Here is a 19,378-nt window from a genome sequence, read left to right as displayed (position 1 = left end):
CATGCTGGAGGATCGCGGATGGAGTCGTAACTGTGGCCATGGGGGGCAGCTACAGAACCTGTCTGGGGTCAGTTTTGGGTGTCTGGGGTATACGCAGGAAATAGGATACAAAGCAAGGGCGAGACATCAGAAAATGTATGGCCTCATGAGGTGAGTATCTTGTGTTTTGTTGCCAAGAGAAGCAGCTCCCCCTCGTCTGAGGAAAATAGTCTTACCCCACCCCAAGAACCCCTAGAGAAAAGGTTTCAATGGTTTCACCTAAGACAATACTGTTGTGACAGAGAGCAGTGATCTTCAGGCTCCAGGTCTATCATCCGTGTTTACTTCCTGGAAAATAACGGGATGCCAGTGTACTCCAAACAGAGGTATGGGATCAGGTTATGCAGGATCAGGTGCCCATGCAAGGGAGTGGCAGGGTATTACCACTTGGCACTGGTAGGAGACTGGGGAACAAGTATGGGAGTGGATTCAAAGAGTATTAAACCAAGAGGGTGACATAGGATTGGCCGGACATGGATACACAGTTCCTCCCACAGGAAATGTAATTTAATGTGCTGCCTTGAGAAGTGGGAACGGTCATAATAATGACTCAATGGCTGCCTGCAGTCAACTAGGTTGTAATATCAGAGCATCCCTGACTTTCTCAGGGAAGGAAGACTCCAAAGTCCGAGGGAGATGGGGATGGGGAGCTGTTCTGCACACACCTGCTCTTTTACCACAAACTTGGTGGCCTATGAGAACAAAATTGTGTTCTCTCACAGTTCTGGGAAAATTCGCTTCATTAAGACTAAGTTGTCAGCAGGGCTATACTCCCTCTGGAGACCCCAGGGCTCCAGGGGACAGTGGATCTCTTCCCTCTGGTAGCTCCCAGTGCCCAGTGGCCACCAACCTCCCTTGGCTTGTGTCCACATCACCCCAGTCTGTCTCCCTGGACACAGTGCTCCTTGTTTGTCAAGTCTCTCTAAGGATGCTCGTGATTCCATCTAGGGCTCACTCAGACAAGCCAGGACTCAAGATCCTTAACTAGGTCCCATCGATGGGAGTTAGATTCCAGGTATTAGGACTTGATTTCTTTGAGGGCTATTGTCCAGCCTAGTACAACGTGTCCTTCCATAGGGAGATAGCCAAACCATGTTAGCCCCGTGAGGTGGGTTGCTCACCAGTGAGCAGTGCCAGGGCACGCACTGCTGATAGACACTGCAGCAGGACCAAATCTCTGGAGAATTATGCCCAGAGGGGAAAAAGCGAATCTTAAAAAGGTCATGTGCTTTTTGATTCCTCTTGTATAATATTCTTGAGGTGACAAAATCATAGAAATGGAGAGCAGATGAGGGATTGCCAGGCATCACGGAGGTGATGGGGGCAGGAAGAAGGTGGGAATGTCTGCTGTAAGAGGACAACATGGGAGTCCCTGTGGAGGGCTCAACGCTCTGTTTCTCGTGTGCATCACTTTCGATATCCTGGCCGTGATCCCTTTCTACAGGCAGAGAGAACATAGGGCATCTTCACCGTGTTTGCCAATCACACACAGTCCCAGCAACCTCACAGCCACCCACCTTGCTACATCTGTCCCCATGGCTCTGGCTGGTGCCCCATTGCCACAGTTGAGCCATGTTCCTAAGGGAGGAAGCCATCTCGCTAACGCGGCCCTTGCACGGCTTCACTCTCTCCTGCACACGGGGGTTTCCTCGGGACCCGGTCATCCTGTGCACCTGCAGCTGTTTCTCCTGGCCCATGGGGAGCAATCACTTCCCATCCACCACCACCTGTTTTGTCTTCCTACGTCCTAGCATTGAACGTGCTGGCGCCTGCAGACCTTCTCTCTGTCAGCTGAGTCTGAGAGGGCTTCCTCTCCCACTTGTTCTAGTTTTCATCTCATTAATGAACGACACATCGCTGAAGCTCACGGTGAAGTCTCAACCTCCAGTTTGCAGACTACATGGCACCATTTTTTTTTTTTTAATTTTTTTTTTCAACGTTTATTTATTTTTGGGACAGAGAGAGACAGAGCATGAACGGAGGAGGGGCAGAGAGAGAGGGAGACACAGAATCGGAAACAGGCTCCAGGCTCTGAGCCATCAGCCCAGAGCCTGACGCGGGGCTCCAACTCACGGACCGCGAGATCGTGACCTGGCTGAAGTCGGACGCTTAACCGACTGTGCCACCCAGGCGCCCCTACATGGCACCATTTTACAGACACACGTAATTACTTTAAAAATTCCTTCCTTCCTCCTCCCCCACCCGGGCCGCTGCTCACCAGTGTCTGTGTTGATCTGTCCTCATCTTCTTCCCACCTCCCATCAACTTTCCCCCTGTCCTTACTCTGGGGTGATCTCAGCCAGCCTCAGGCTTCTATCTACCAGCAGTTGGGGCCTGCAAGGCTTTATGCCCTGCCCCCAGCTCTTCATGTCTCCAGACGCCTGACTCCAATTGTGCACCACACAGGTGCTACCCTCCCCAGCCTCTGCTACCTCCCTGAAGGCATCTCCTCTCCCCCTCCCCTTGTTTACTGGGCTGTGGCCATACCCGCCCCCTCCCTGCTCCCTGAACATGTCAGGCACACACTCCTGCTTTAGGTCTTTGCACTCACTTTGCCTCTCTCTGTCTGGAGTGTTCTCCCACATGACATACTCCCTCATTTCTGTCATATCTTTGCTCTGACGTCACCTGCTCCGTGGGGTCTCTGCTAGCTCTTTATCTTAAACAGAAAACTGCTCCTTCTCCGACCCGAACACCCGATCTGCCTTCCCCGCATTCTTTTTCTTCCCGGCCCTTGGCATCATCTGTTTTTCTTACTTGCTTGCTGTCTGTCGCCGGCTGCAGTCCCTGCCAGAATGTTGTCTCCATGGGGTCCAAAGACCAAACTAGCTTTGTTTAGGGCTGTTTCCTTAAGGCCCTAGGACAGTGCCTAACCCCTACAAAGGCTCAAACACCATTCGCTGAATAAGTGTTGGGATTTCATGTTAGTTTCCTGGGTCCGCCATCACAAAGTACCACACACTGGGTGGCTTAGGCAACAGATATTGATTTATTTATTTTCTCACACTTTAGATCAGGGTGTGGGCAGGGTGGGTCTCCTCTCTCCATGGCTGGTGGATGACGTCCTTCCCAGTGTCTTCACGTGGTCTTCCTTCTGTGTGTGTAGATGCCCACTCTTTTCTTATAGGACACGTTATCAGATTAGGGTCCCTCCCCCCAAATGAGCTCATTCACCTTGGCTTTACCTTTCAAGATCTGGTATCCAAATACAGTCACATGGGTAGTTAGTACTTCAACGTATAGATTTTGGAGGCAAATCCATTCCATAACAGGTTTCTATCTGTAGTACCTAGTCACTACTTACATGCGGTTTTTTTCCATATTCCCTCGCCCCCATTGTTTGCTCACACAGTGCTAATCCCAGTTTTCCCTTAGCCCAAGTTATAACTCTATTTATTTATTTGTATAGGCTTGCACTTTCCCTGTACCACTATACTCCAAGTTCCTGGCTGGCACTGGAGTTACATCCTTAGCATGTACACCATAACCTCCAGGTGAGGTAAGTATGATTACTCTCATTTTGAAAAAATCTACAATCTGAGGCTCAAAAGAGAGTAGGTCATGTTTCTGAGATCACAGTACTAGTAAGTGCTGTCATTTTGATAACTTTGTTCTCATGGGCTCCAAAGCCCCGTTTCTTTCATCTACCACACTGTCCCCAAGATGAATGGGGAAAAGTCATACTTCAGCCTGATATATTATAAGCAATGGTACCTGTAAAGCTGATTTTACATTTCAGGAAATGGGATTAAGTTTAGAATCTGAGTAATTATACCCACAGGTTGAAGTTGAATCTCATATCCTTTTTTTTTTTTTTTTTTTTTTTTTTTTTTACTGCTGCAATTTCTGTTATCCTTAATGATTATCTAAATGTATTCTTCCTTTGACGCGCCTGGGTGGCTCAGTCGGTTGAGCGTCCGACCTCGGCTCAGGTCATGATCTCGCAGTCCGTGGGTTCGAGCCCCGCATCGGGCTCTGTGCTGACAGCTCAGAGCCTGGAACCTGTTTCAGATTCTGTGTGTCTCCCTCTTTCTCTGACCCTCCCCTGTTCACGCTCTCTCTCTGTCTCAAAAATAAATAAATGTTAAAAAAAAAAATAAATAAATGTATTCTTCCCTTGACAGAATTTAGCCACTAAGAATACTAAGAGAGTTTTTTTCTTTTTAGGAGGTCGGAATTATACAATGAATTCATAATGTCAAGGCAATAGCTGTTATTTTATCCTAAAATATAAAGGAAAAGGTGACTGCCTTTGTTGTAAGAGTTTACCATGTGTTCTTGGTAACATGCCTGAGCTCTATTGGTGAAAAACCGTCGTAGACTTTGAAAGTCAGTTATTTATAGTTAGGAGACTATTGTTCTTTCTTTGGGTGCAGCTGATTGTTTAAAATAGAACTTAGGATTTTTCTCCATAGATTTTATATTTTAGAGTGAGCTTTGCTTTAAAAAGTATTTTATATTTGCATTCATGCAAGTTGTACCATCATTAATTGACAGGAAAGCAGCTGTTAATAGTTGTCATTTGGACATGTAGATGGAAATAGTATACGTCATGGTGTGACTCCTCACACCTGTTGAGCTCTGGTTTCATTTGGCATTTCCAAACCATTGCCCTGAGCTTATGGATGTTGATCAAGTGGCCATGTAATGGTTGTTTTCAATTGGTATCAGGGGGTAGAGATGGCTGTTAAGTTGTGTGTAAGGAAGCTGTTGGTTCTCTGCTTCTATGTGTAGCTCCTAAAAATAGAAGACTAGAGCATCTTATTGAAATAAATTTTGTTCAAAGTAAATGCACCTTGTGAATGAATAAAGGCTTAGATAATAATCAATGCATTTGGAGTCTGATATTAATTTGCGAATTTAATATAGGTGTAGGGGCATCTGGGTCACTCAGTTGGTTTAGCGTCTGACTTCGGCTTAGGTCATGATCTCACTGCTCATGACTTCGAGCCCCATGTCGGGCTCTGTGCTGACAGGTGGGAGCCTGGAGCCTGCTTCAAATTCTGTCTCCCTCTCTCTGCCCCTCCCCCACTTGCTCTGTCTCACTCTCTCTCTCAAATATAAACTAAAACATAGAAAAAAGTCCTAGAATAAATCTGTAGACAGTAACATACTTACAATGACTGTTGATTAAAACAAAGAAATAGCCTGAATCTCCAAGCATAAATAACTGCTCTTTCCCTAGGAACCCATCATATATCAGGTTGACCATTAAGCTGAGTGAAAGCATTAATCTTTTAATAACTTGGAAGAGCTAAGCATACTATCTTAGCTAGTAAGGTTTGGTATATATTGTTGTTGTAGACCTATTTTTTTTATTGCTCAAAGAATTAATTTGAGGTCTCTTTTGTTTGCTTTTTTAAAAAAATTATTTATTTATTTATTTTTCTTCTCTTTTTTTAAATTTTATTTTTTATTTTTTAAAAATTTACATCCAGGGGCGCCTGGGTGGCGCAGTCGGTTAAGCGTCCGACTTCAGCCAGGTCACGATCTCGCGGTCCGTGAGTTCGAGCCCCGCGTCAGGCTCTGGGCTGATGGCTCAGAGCCTGGAGCCTGTTTCTGATTCTGTGTCTCCCTCTCTCTCTGCCCCTCCCCCGTTCATTCTCTGTCTCTCTCTGTCCCAAAAATAAATAAACGTTGAAAAAAAAAATTAAAAATTTACATCCAAATTAGCATATAATGAAACAATGATTTCAGGAGTAGATTCCTTAGTTCCCCTTACTCATTTAGCCCATCCCCCCCCTCCCACAACCCCTCCAGTAATCCTCAGTTCTCCATGTTTATGAGTCTCTTCTGTTTTGTCCCCATCCCTGTTTTTATATTATTTTTGTTTCCCTTCCCTTACGTTCATCTGTGTTGTCTCTTAAAGTCCTCATACGAGTGAAGTCATATGATTTTTGTCTTTCTCTGACTAATTTCACTTAGCATAATACCCTTCCATCCACGTAGTTGCAAATGGCAAGATTTCATTCTTTTTGATTGCTGAGTAATACTCCATTGTACACAAATACCACCTCTTCTTTATCCATTCATTCATCGATGGACATTGGGCTCTTTCCATACTTTGGCTATTGTTGATAGTGCTGCTATAAACATAGGGGTGCATGTGTCCCTTTGAAACAGCACACCTGTATCCCATGGATAAATGCCTAGTAGTGCAATTGCTGGGTCGTAGGGTAGTTCCATTTTTAGTTTTTTGAGGAACCTCCATACTGTTTTCCAGAGTGGCTGCACCAGCTTGCATTCCCAACAACAATGCAAGAGAGATCCTCTTTCTCCACATCCTCGCCAGTATCTGTTGTTGCCAGAGTTGTTCATGTTAGCCATTCTGACAGGTGTAAGGTCGTATCTCTTTGTGGTTTTAATTTGTATTTCCCTGATGATGAGTGATGAGCATTTTTTCAAGTGTCGGTTGGCCATCTGGATGTCTTCTTTGGAGAAATGTCTATTCATGTCTTTTGCCCATTTCTTCACTGGATTCTTTGTTTTTTGGGTGTTGAGTTTGATAAGTTCTTTATAGATTTTGGATACTAAACCTTTATCTGATATGTCACTTGCAAATATCTTCTCTCATTTTGTTGGTTGCCTTTTAGTTTTGCTGATTGTTTCCTTCGCTATGCAGAAGCTTTGTATTTTGATGAGGTCCCAGTAGTTCGTTTCTGCTTTTGTTTCCCTTGCCTCCAGAGACGTGTGGAGTAAGAAGTTGCTGTGGCCAAGATCAAAGAGGTTTTTGCCTGCTTTCTCCTCGAGGATTTTGATGGCTTCCTGTCTTACACTGAGGTCTTTTATCAATTTTGAGTTTATTTTTGTGTATGGTGTAAGAAAGTGGTCCAGGTTCATTCTTCTGCATGTCGCTGTCCAGTTTTCCCAGCACCACTTGCTGAAGAGACTGTCTTTATTCCATTGGATAGTCTTTCCTGCTTTGTCAAAGATTAGTTGGCCATACGTTTGTGGGTCCATTTCTGGGTTCTCTATTCTGTTCCATTGATCTGAGTGTCTGTTCTTGTGCCAGTACCATACTGTCTTCATGATTACAGCTTTGTAATACAGCTTGAAGTCTGGGCTTGCGATGCCTCCTGCTTTGGTTTTCTTTTTCAAGATCGCTTTGGCTATTCGGGGTCTTTTCTGGTTCCATTCAAATTGTGGTATGGTTTGTTGTGGCTCTGTGAAGAATGCTGGTGTTATTTTGATAGGTATTGCATTGAATATGTAGATTGCTTTGGGTAGTATCGACATTTTAACAATATTTGTTCTTCCTATCCAGGAACATGGAATCTTTTTCTTTGTGTGTGTGTCATCTTCAATGTCTTTCATAAGCTTTCTATAGTTTTCAGCATATAGATTTTTCATCTCTTTGGTTAGATTTATTCCTAGGTATTTTATGGTTTTTCGTGCAACTGTAAATGGGATCGATTCCTTGATTTCTCTTTCTGTTGCTTCATTGTTGGTGTATAGGAATGCAACCGATTCCTGTGCATTGATTTTATATCCTGCCACTTTGCTGAATTCATGGATCAGTTCTAGCGTTTTTTGGTGGAATCTTTTGGGTTTTCCATATAGAGTATCGTGTCATCTGCGAAGAGCGAATGTTTGACCTCCTCCTGGCCAATTTGGATGCCTTTTATTTCTTTGTGTTGTCTGACTGCAGAGGCTAAGACTTCCAATACTATGTTGAATAATGGTGGTGAGAGTGGACATCCCTGTCTTCTTCCTGACAAGGAACAAGGGGGAAAGCTCTCAATTTTTCCCCATTGAGGATGATATTAGCGTTGGGTCATTCATATATGGCTTTTATGATATCTGGTATGATCCTTCCATCTGTACTTACTTGAGGGTTTTATCAAGAAAGGATGCTGTGTTTTGACAAATGCTTTCTCTGCATCTATTGAGAGGATCATGTGATTCTTGTCCTTTCTTTTGTTGATGTGATGAATCACATTGATTGTTTTGTGGATATTGAACCAGCCCTGCATCCCAGGTATAAATCCCACTTGCTTGTGTTGACTAATTTTTTAAATGTGTTGTTGGATCCGTTTGGCTAATATCTTGTGGAACATTTTTGTGTCCATATTAATCAGGGAAATTGGTGTTTAGTTCTCCTTTTTAGTGGGGTCTTTGGTTTTGGAATCAAGGTAAATCTGGCATAGAGTTTGGAAGTTTTCCTTCCATTTCTATGTTTTGGAAGAGCTTCAAGAAAATAGCTATTAACTCTTCCTGAAATGTTTTGTAGAATTCCCCCGGAAAGCTATCTGGCCCTGGGCTCTTGTTTGGAGATTAAAAAAAATTTTTTTCCCTAATGTTTATTTATTTTTGACAGAGAGAGAGAGAGACAGAGCATGAGCAGGGGAGGGGCAGAGAGAGAGAGAGAGAGAGAGAGAGAGAGAGACACAGAATCCGAAGCAGGCTCTAGGCTCTGAGCTGTCAGCACAGAGCCCAATGCGGGGCTCGAACTGACCGCGAAATCATGACCTGAGCCAAAGTCAGACGCTCAACCGACTGAGCCACCCAGGAGCTCCATGTTTTTGGAGATTTTTGATTCGTAATTCGATTTCTTTACTGGTTATGGGTCTGTTCAAATTTTTTATTTCTTTTTTTTTCAGTTTTGATAGTTTATATATTTCTAGGAATTTGTCCATTTCTTTCAGATTTCCCATTTATTGGGGGTATAATTGTTCGTAATATTCTCTTATTATTGGTTTTATTTCTGCTGTGTTGGTTGTGATCTCTCCTCTTTCATTCTTGATTTTATTCATTTGGGTCTTTTCCTTTCTCTTTTTGATTTAACTGGCTAGTGGCTTATCAATTTTGTTAATTCTTTCAGACAACCAGCTTCTGGTTTCATCGATCTGTCTACTGTTTTTTTCTTCTTTAGCATTGATTTCAACAGCACTGATTTTTGCTCTAATCTTTATCATTTCTTGTCTTCTGATGTTTTTGGGTTTTATTTGCTGTTCTTTTTCTAGCTCTTTAAGGTGTAAGTTTAGGTTGTGTATCTGAGACCTTTATTCCTTCTTTAGGAAGGCCTGGATTGCTATATACTTCCCTCTTATGACTACCTTTGCTGCTTCACAGAGGTTTTGGGCTGTAGTGTTATCATTTTCATTGGCTTCCATGTATTTTTTAATTTCCTCTTTAACTTCTTGGTTAGCTCATTCATTCTTTAGTAGGATTTTCTTTAGTCTCCAAGTATTTGTTTTCTTTCCAAATTTTTTCTCATGGTTGATTTTGAGTTTCATAGCGTTGTGGTCTGAAAATATGCATGGTATGATCTTGATCTTTTTGTACTTGTTGAGGGCTAATTTGTATCCCCAGTATGTGATCTCTTCTGCAGAACGTTCCATGTGCACTGGAGAACAATATATATTCTGCTGCTTTGGGATAAAATGTTTTGAATATATATGTTAAGTCCATCTGGTCCAGTGTGTCATTCAAAACCATTGTTTTCTTGTTGACTTTCTGTTTAGATGATCTGTCCATTGCTATTGTTATGGAACCAGGCTGGAATGCTGGCAGAAAAACCAAGTGGCACTTGGAGATCTTGGTGGGTTGGAGATTTATTTTACACTGGCCGGCTGAGAGGAGACTGTTTCTCCAAAAGTGTTAGCCTGGAATGCAAGTGTGTGTGGGGGGGTAATTTATAGCCGACAGCTTCCATATCTGCCGGGGTTTTCGCGCGCATGGCAAACAAAGGAAGAAGAACCCGGAGGAGGGGTCTCTAAGCTGGAGACCAGAGTTTGTTTTAGCCCCGTCGGCCATCTTTGGCATACTTTACTTTTTCAACATCCCCCCTTTTTGATGCCTTAAAAAAAACTTTAGTAGGCATCACCTTTCAGTTTTATAGGTTGATACTCTCGGAGGGCTAAGATACGTGCAGTAGTTTGGCAAGCAACAGTGTTTTCAGCAAAATGTACCACAGCATTCAGTATGCAAGGACTGATGGATACAAGTAAAATTATGGAGAGGAGGGGACCCACCAGGGCAGGAAGCCAGGATGCCCAATCTCTGAGATCTCATCCTTTCCATTGATTGATACTTTTCTGTTGTCTACCTTGAATTATTTCCTTGAGTTCCTTAACCTTAGTTGTAACTATTCCTGACTGGTTTACAAAATACCAACATCCCTCCCCCAGAAAGATTCAAGTCTCTCCTTTTTCTGAAGTGAGGAGGTTGAGAGCTTGCCTATTTTGGAGGGTCACTGCCACCAGAGAGTTCATTTGGTTTTGTAAGGTTACCAGAGAATCTGCCACCCGTTCCATGTCTTCATTTATCTCTTGAGATAGTCTATGGTATAGTCCAACAGATGAACCTATGCCTCCTATTCTGGTTCCTATTCCTATCACAATTCCTGCTCCTATCAGAATGGGTAGCAGGACAGCCTGTTTAGCCCGGGACTTGGGGCTAACGGCTGTTAAGAGCTGATCTTCAGTGTATACGGATATCTCTGGGGTTAGGAAGATGGAATAACATATTTGAGTCCAGTTGGCCTCTTAGCATCGGTAGGCTGAATTAGAACACAGATAGAACACTCCAGGGGTTGAACACAGGGTTGCATTCCTCTTTAAAGTTACATTTCTTCTACATAGAGAGGTACAATTCATACCTTCAGGGACTGTGCATATTAGATTGTCAGCATTTGTGAGATGGATCACAGTGGCCAGGGGTCCAGTTAAGACACAGTTGTTGGTTTTGAGATTTTCAGGAGCTTTTCAGGACAAAGGTATGGGAGTAGCTAAGTAAACCCTCTGACTGAGGGGCTAGCACATCCAGCAGGTTTGGGTGTGATTATCTATTTTATGGAGGACTTGTAGAGTAGTGTTGGCCCAATGCTGGAGTGGGGAATTGGTAAGCATCTGACTGAGGGCTGAAAGTTTCAATCCTTGCTAGGCTGCCGGGGGAGTGGTCGCCCTTATGGCTTGTATTATCCTATCCTGGGTATCCTTTTTAACTTTTTGAAGGAACCTGTCTTGCACCCCTCCTCCATCTGAGATCCCCCATTGAGTAAGGTAAGTGTAGCAAACAAGCTTCCCTCTCTGAGGCCCTTGTTATGACATGGGTTCCTGACATTTTGGGTTATCTCTATGGTCCAATACTTAGCCCTTAGGGCACTGGGTAACTGACAGAGAGTGGGTGTTTTTCTCTTGTAGCAATCTTTGTGGAGGTAGGTGAAGGCCCTGAACACTCTTGATCCCCTTATTATCATATAGCAATCCTGGGGGCAAAGTGGGTAAGCGGCAGTTTCAGGGTGAGAGAGGTTATCATAATACACTGGCAATACTTAATAATCCTCCCATCCAAAGGAGGTATGTGAGACCCAGCATGCATCTTTTGTCCCATGTCCAGCTTGTTGGTGTAGTCTCTATCAGCCCTACAATAAGAAGATCAGGGCTATGGCATCAGTAAGGGGCAAGGGCTGGCAGAGTTTCATCCAAACCCCTGGGCTAGGTTCATGCATTGATTCCTCAGACTTCTGCCATGCACAGGCCAGCCAGCTTCTGGGGTGTGGCTGGAACAGGGCTGGAGGTCTCAGGGGCCAGTTTCCCTTTGGAGGGTCAGTTTAAGTGGGTTGACTGGATCTGGATCACTTCACCAGGTTGTGGGTTCTTCTGAGTTGGCCTTGTTAACTCTGGAGTGATGGACCCATGGGATGATACCTGAAACTTTAAGGGTTGCTGGAGTTGTTAGAATAGCAGTATGTGGCCCAGTCCACCATGGTCTAAGAGGTTCCCTCTTCCAATCTTTGACCCACACAGAGTCTCCTGGCTGAAAGGGGTGAACAGGGGTCCCTAAGAAAATTGGGGCCCTCTCTGTGGTGTATCTCTGTAACTTATTTAGGACTGCCCCAAGGTCTGGAGCTGTTCTCTTCTTCCTTTGTCTCCAATCTGGTGTAGGTCTCCTGGGAGTTTTCCTAAACATGGTGGGGGGGGGGTTCACCCATATAGTAACTCAAAAGTGGAGAATCCCAGTGCCCCAGGCATGCATCAGGCATGCAGGAGTGCCAGCAGTAGTAAATCTGGCCATGGGTGATTAGTCTCTTGGTGGAAACTTAGCCAGGGTTTCCTTGAGGGTGTGATTCATATGCTCTACTTTTCCTGAGCTCTGGGATCAGTAAGCAGTGTGCAGTTTCCAGGTAATGTTGAGGGACTTTGTCAGAGTTTGTATAATGTCTGCCACAAATGCAGGTCCATTATCACTGTGTATGGTTAAGGGTAGACCAAACCAAGGCACAATCTCCCATAGAAGGGCTTTGGCCACCTTGCGACTTCATTCCTTTCTGGTCGGGAATGCTTTGACCCATCCTGAATATGTGCAGATTATTACAAGAAGGTACCTGAACCCTTTATTTGGTTGTATGAGTCTTCAAAAGGGGTGGCCCCCATCCTTTGCGTGCCAGGTGGGGGCCATGGGGCAGACAAAGCATTATTTTTGGCACACATTGCACATTGTTCACTGATAGCTCGGCATAATGCCAGCAGCTGGCTGATATAGTAGTTCTTTTTGAGGTGGGCTTCCAGTGCAGTTTTCCCTAGGTGCACGAGTTGGTGATATTCCTTCACTAGGTATTTTCCCATAGATGGCGGGACAAAGATGTGCCCATTTGTCATGACCCCCCCATCCCTCTTTGCTTAGTGTGCTCCCTTCTGTCAAGGCCCAACTTCTTTCTTCATTTGTGTACAGGGATGGGGAGGCTTCCCTCTGGGGCACAAGAGTCATAGTGTAGGTAGAAGCTTCACCTGGGTCATCACAGGTGGCCGCTCTGGCTGTTTTGTCAGCCAGACGATTTCCTTGAGTTATGGGGTCGTCTCCTTTCTGATGTCCCTTACAGTGTAGGATAGCTACCTTGTCTGGCAGCCATACAGCCTCAAGAAGCTTTAGTATTTCTTCCTTGTTTTTGATAGTTTTCCCTGCAGCAGTAAGGTGGCCTCTTTCTTTATAGGTGGCCTGTGTACATGCACAGTAGTGAAGGCATACCAGGAATCAGTGTAGATGTTAACTCATTTACATTTGCTAAGGATGAGGGCTTGGGTTAAGGCATACAGTTCAGCCCATTGTGACAACTATCCTTCTGTCAAGGCCTTGGCTTCCAGAACTTCAGTGGTTGTGGTTACCGCATATCCTGCTCTTCGGCTGCCCTCTTGTAAATAGCTGCTCCCATCACTGAACAGGGTGACCTCCAGGCTTGTTATAGCCTGGTCTTGGAGGTCTGGGTGGCTGGCATAGACTTCATCCACTACTTTGGAACAGTCATGGTCAGGTTCTCCCTCCTCCATGGGAAGGAAGGTGGCTGGGTTTAGTGTTCTTACTGTTTCGAGAATGACCCTTGGGTTTTCATAGAGAAGGCCTTGGTATTGTGTCAGTTGAGAATTGGAGAGGAAAAGATATCCTTCGGTGTTCATGAGGGACATGACCACATGTGGGACCTTAACATTAAGCATTTGTCCCAGTGTGAGTTTGTCTGCCTCCTTGTTGAGCAGGACTGTGGCTGCCAGTGCTCTGAGGCACGGTGGCCATCCTGTAGCCACAGGGTCAAGTTTTTTTGACAGGTAGGCCACTGACCATTGCCAAGGCCCCATGGTCTGAGTGAGCACTCCAAGGGCTATTTTGTCCTTTTCATGTATGAAGAGATTAAAGGGCCTCTCTATGTCAGGCAAACCCAGGGCTGGGGCTCGTCCCAGAGCCAACTTTATTTCTGTGAAAGTGGCCCTTGCCTCCTGAGTCCATGCGAGGGGCTCCCGGTCTGGCCCTCCCAACAGGTCACAGAGGGGCCTCACTATGGCTGAGAATCCAGGAATCCAAATGCAACAGAACCCTGTGGCCCCTAAAATTCACGCAAGCCTCATTTTGTTTGGGGCTGTGGCAGTGTGGTGATAACTTTCTTCCTTTCCGGTCCTAGTTCTCTTTTTCCTTTTGTGAGGAGGAAGCCTAAGTATCGGACCTCCTGCTGACAAATCTGTGCCTTCTTCCAAGAGGCCTGGTACCCCAAGTAGGACAGGAGCTGCAGGAGGGCCTTGGTACCTTTCATACAGTCTTCTTGGGTGTTGCTGGCATGGAGGAGGCCATCTACATATTGAAGGAGAACACACCCTGTGGTTTCCTTGGGTAGTCAGCAAGGTCTGTAGCTAGTGCTTCCCCCGAAAGAGTGGGTGAGTTCTTCAAACATTGGAGAAGTTGTGTCAAGATCATCTGCCTCTGGGGCCTTGTAACGGGCTCAGTCTATTCAAAGGCAAACAATGGTTGACTTTGAGGAGCCAGGTGGAGGCAGAAGAAAGCATCCTTTAGGTTGAGGCATGTAAACCATTTGGCTGACCCCAGAATGTGTCTGGGGAGAGTATATGGGTTCAGAACCACTGGGTGTAAGGAAACAGTCACTTTGCTAATGGACCTCAAATCCTGTACTGGTCAGTATCCTCCTCCTGGCTTCTTGACTGGCAAGAGCGGGGTATTCCAAGCCGATTGACACTCAATTAGAATACCTGCTTCTCTGAGCTTGGTCAGGTGCTCTTGTATACCCATTCTAGCCTCGAGTGGAAGAGAGTACTGCCTTTGTCTCTGAGGTTGGGCTCCAGGGATCAGGTCAACAACGGTGGGGCCCCAACTGCAAGCTAGTCCAGGTGGGTTATCTTCAGCCCATACAGAGGGGAATGTAAGCCTGAATTCTGAGGGGCTACAGGGTAGGGCCTGAGCACCGAATAGTCTCCATTCTTCTTCCCTTGGCAGGGTAATCACCAAGACCAGGGTTTCCTTCTGCCTTGGGTTTAATTGGAGGCTACTATGTCCAGCGGGTTCAAAAGTTATCTGGGCCCCAGGTTTGGAGAGCAGATCCTGGCCCAGGAGAGGAATCGTGCAGTCAGGTAAGTAGAGGAACTCATGCTGGACCTTGTGACTCCCAACTTCACATTGTCAAGCTCGACAAAGGGCTTCTGCATCGCCCGTGTCCCAGTAGCCCCAAGTATGGTTGCCGTCTTTTGGCTGAAGGGCACCACCTAGGAAATAACAACCGAGTGTTCAGCCCCAGTGTCAACCATGAAAGTTACTGTTCAGCCCCCTACCTTCATTTCCACAGTGGGCTCATGGAGGCCAAGAGAGAAAAAGTCCGGTCCCCCTCAGTCCAATTCTATCCCTGCCAGACCAACAAAGTTCTCATCTTGAGGTTCCTCCTGATATTGGCTGGGTTTTGAGGGCCCCTTTCGATTTGGACATTTTTTTCTTCCAAAGTCCTTTTTCTTTGCAGTATGCACATCGGTCCTTGCTAAGGGGGCTGTGGGCTTCCTCCTCTTTGGTGGTTGGGGTCTTACCATCTTTGCAGTGTCTGTTTCCTTTAGTGCTGCTGCAAGAAGGGTGGCCTTCTTTTTTAGTCTTCTCTCCACTTCTCTTTCAGCTGTGACTTCTCTGTGTATGAAAACTGTACTGGTGACCTCTATCAGCTGAGTGATATTCATCCTGGCAAAGCCCTCCAGCTTCTGGAGTTTTCTTCTGATATCTGGGGTGGCCTGAGCCACAAAAGAGGTATTTACAATTTGTTGACTTTCTGGTGCCTCGGGGTCAAACGGGGTGTATACACGGTATGTTTCACATAATTTTTCATAGTAGTCTCCAGGAAACTCCCCAGGCTGTTGTGTGGCTGGCCATATTTTAGTCATGTTTATGGGCTTTTTGGCTCCAGCTTGGATTCCCTGAAGGAGGGCTTCCTGGTATCATCAGATGTGGGCTTGTCCTTCTTCTGTGGTAAAATCCCATGTTGGGCATTCTTCAGGTGTGGCACCTTGAGCCCAGACAGCAGGGTTATTAATCCCCGGAGGTGCGTGATCTTCTAGGTACTGTTGTGTTTCTCTCATTATTTTTTTTTTCCCTTCTGTATTAAACAGAGTACAGAGTAACTGTTGACAATCTTCCCAAGTTGGTTGGTGGGTCTGGAAGAGGGACTCCATCAAGTCAACCATTGCTTGTGGCTTTTCAGAGTATGATGGAGTGTTGTGTTTCCAATTGAGGGGGTTGGTTGTAGAGAAAGGTTGATAATATATCATGGAATGGCTGGGCTGGACTGTTACATCCTCATTCTGTCTTTCAGGTTCTCTCATCTCCCTTACAGACATTTTGAGAGCATTAGGTCTGGGTCTGGGGCACAATCTGGCTGCTGGCCCTTGTGGGGGAATATTCTCTGGGTCCAAGAGGGCTGGGGAGATGGGTGTGGGAAGCGGATGACTCTGGCAGTGGCCGAGGATAGACAGATGGGGGAGGAGTTTCAATCTCAGGGGCAGTGGGGAGGGAGCTTGACGAGTCATAAGGAGGTGGGAAGATGATATCTTCCCTCGCATCTCCTTTAAATATTAGAGGAGTGGTGGGTCACTTCTTTGGCTCCCTGGGTGAGTCTCCGGCTAAAGTGGCTAAAACCTTTGCCTGGTTCTGTTTCCTAACGATGAATCGCACCCAAGGTGGGGGGTTTTGGGCAATTTCAAGCCAGGAGTCGATGTATGGAAATTGATCAGGGTGGCCTGGGTTCCCTGTGACTATTAGCCAAACCTGCTGCACTATTTGAGCATCTAATGTCCCTTCTGAGGGCCGTCCTACATTGAATATGGGCATTCTAGTTCACTAAAGGTCCTTAACTTCCCAGGTGCCATTTTCACCCCTTAATTGCCTGAAAATCCCTTAAAAATTTTTTTGAGCATGACCTCTAAAATCGTAGGCTTACTCTGTTTTGATCCCATTATTGATTTCTTTCTTGTGTTCGGTGTTGCAAAGACAGACAAAGGAAGGGTATCCCCTCGGATGAGATGACCAATCAGATACTCCTCTGGTCGCATTCCCGAGGGAAACTTTATGTGAGGTTTGGCCGTAGCAGACTCAGCTTTGTGATTTGCGATTGGAATCTGATCTGATACTGCCCTAGACCTTATATGCTCACCACAACACAGGAGAGCCCACTCAGACTTCATAGACTTTTGGGGACCCTAAGGGTGCCTGTCCGTGGAGCCACAAACTCGAACTCGACTGGCAAGCCTGGTCAAGTCGCACATTCTCTCTCTCTCTCTCTCTCTCTCTCTCACACACACACACACACACACACACACACACGAGTCAGAGTCTATTACATTCCTTCCTGCAAAATTCTCTACCTGTGAGACCTGTTAAGGCCTCCAAGGATTGATCAGGTCCCCCCTTCCACCCTTTTGGGTGGGCCTGACTTCTTTGGGGCCCTGGCCTTACTGGTTCCAATGTCAGGTCCAGGTCCTCGCCTACCAGGTCTCTTTGAGTCCAGTGGGAACAACAGAGCAGGGCTGGCCCAAGGCGACCAAGTAGGAGACTGCCACAATTCAGGCAGGTACGCCTTCTCCTTTGCAATCCCTTGCTCCGTCACCACCTTGCCATTCTTCCAAACTGGTGGCAACACTGGGCCAGCACAGTTGGGCTTCCTGGTCAGGGAACCAGATATGTTAAGGAACCAGGCTGGAATGCCAGCGGAAAAACCAAGTGGCACTCGGAGATCTTGATGGATCAGAGATTTATTTAAAACCAGCGGGCTCAGAGGAGACCATTTCTCCAAAGATCTGAGTGCCAAATGCAAGTGGGGAGGGCAATTTATAGTTGTCAGCTTGCATATCTGTGGGGGTTTTCCCACGCGCAGAAAACAGGAAGAAGAACCCAGAGGAGGGGTCTCTAAGCTAGAGACCAAAGCTTGTTTTAGTCCCATCAGCCATCTTTGGCACAGTATTTTATTTATTTTTTCAACAAATGAACTGGCACCAAATGCTGTCCCTCCTTAATTCTTCCCAAGTCCCATCGGAGAAGACTCCAGGGCCAGATTCTCCCTCCTGGTTCCAAGGGTCCTGGGCAACTCCTTCTGCCTGTTCAACAACTAGGACTCAAAGGTCATGGGGGACACTCCTGTGGCCCCAGGTGTCCATCTCTGCCTGTCTTTCCCTTGCCCTGCTGGAGGGTAAAGTGAGGGCCAGAGCTAGTGAGGTGGCTGGGAAAGGGTAAAAGGACCGAAGGCAGCCTAGGGGGGTGATTCCACTTGTTTGCAAGACCGTGGCTCACTGCTCCATTCACGATCCCATGGATCCGCTGCCTCTTTATGTTGGAGAAGTGGATAAAGTACACGAAAGATGGCTGATTGGACTAAAACGAACTCTGGTCTCTAGCTTAGAGACCCCTCCTCGGGTTCTTCTTCCTTTGTTTGCTTTGCGCATGAAACCCCCCACAGATATGGAGGCTCTCGGCTATAAATTACCCTCCCCACTTGTATTCCAGGCTAAGACCTTTGGAGAAACAGTCTCCTCTGAGCCTGCTGGTGTAAAATAAATCTTCAATCCACCAAGATCTCTGAGTGCCACTTGGTTTTTCCGCCAGCGTTCCAGCCTGGTTCCGTCACAGTTCCAGAAGGAGAATACGAATCTTATTCTCAAATACTTTTGGATGAGATCAATAATCCATCTTTGCAAATTCCAGGCTGCAGGCTCTGGGGGCAGCCCAATTCAGCACATTCACACATACAACCAGTACACACACAGACACGAAATACAGCTATACACAGATACTCCCACAGAGACACATGTACCTGAGAGATGCATATAATAGTCAGACACAGAGATTTGCACAGCAGATATATGCTTATTCAAAGACATAGACACAGATACACATGCGTACAGATAAACACAAGAGGAAAGTGATGAGGGAACATAAGACAAGCTTCTAGGCCTTAAAACCCCACTCCCACCCCCAGGTGGGATATGTGTGATATCACTTGGGTACTCCCAGCTGCCCAAGAACAAAGCAAAAGGAAAAAAACAAATGGTTAACTGATAGAGATTATAGTCCTTCAGGGTCCATCTCCACCTATTTACAAACAACAGTAAATCATTTGAAAAAGGCAATCTTATCAATAGACTAATCTCCAGAAACCTATGGACTTGGTTTCCTAGAGCCCCAACATCATCCCTCCGTAGGGATGTAGGAAACTAAGGCAGACGGAAATGGCAGATAGAACTAAATTTCCTTATAACCTGCAGCCTATTGACAGATACTTGAGGCCAGCAGAGTGAAATATTTCTCCAGGAACTCCCTATGTCTTAATGTTAATGCTTTGCTAGAGGGCAAACAACCCTAGTTTGACAATAGCTAGGTCGCCAGTATCCTGGGAGTCTTCTTTAGCATATGAAAGTCTCATTGGAAACTTCCTTTGGACTTGACCTCCCCCCTGCTCCATAGTATATAACTAGTCTATCCTCATGGTGCCTGGGCAGCTCTTCAGCCAGGGCTACTGGTCCTGTCCCCGTGCTTTAATAAAATCACGTTTTTGCACCAAAAACTACTTCAAAAATTCTCTCCCCACAAATCCCAC

At 45.7% G+C, this 19,378-nt stretch overlaps 1 long non-coding RNA gene across 1 annotated transcript in view; it reads left to right on the top strand.

Moving 5' to 3' along the window:
* The window catches only part of LOC123593314, a 48,885-nt gene extending 32,616 nt beyond the window's left edge, over window positions 1-16,269 (top strand). The window contains exons 3-5 of the long non-coding RNA XR_006710253.1: window positions 3,449-3,538; window positions 14,755-14,888; window positions 15,416-16,269. This is a non-coding gene — a long non-coding RNA (uncharacterized LOC123593314). The remainder of the gene's footprint in view (window positions 1-3,448; window positions 3,539-14,754; window positions 14,889-15,415) is intronic.
* The last annotated feature ends 3,109 nt before the right edge of the window (window positions 16,270-19,378 follow it).

Source organism: Leopardus geoffroyi, chromosome D4 (assembly GCF_018350155.1).
Source record: "Leopardus geoffroyi isolate Oge1 chromosome D4, O.geoffroyi_Oge1_pat1.0, whole genome shotgun sequence".
NCBI classification, from domain to species: Eukaryota; Metazoa; Chordata; class Mammalia; order Carnivora; family Felidae; genus Leopardus; species Leopardus geoffroyi.
This window is presented reverse-complemented; position numbering and strand designations above follow the sequence as displayed.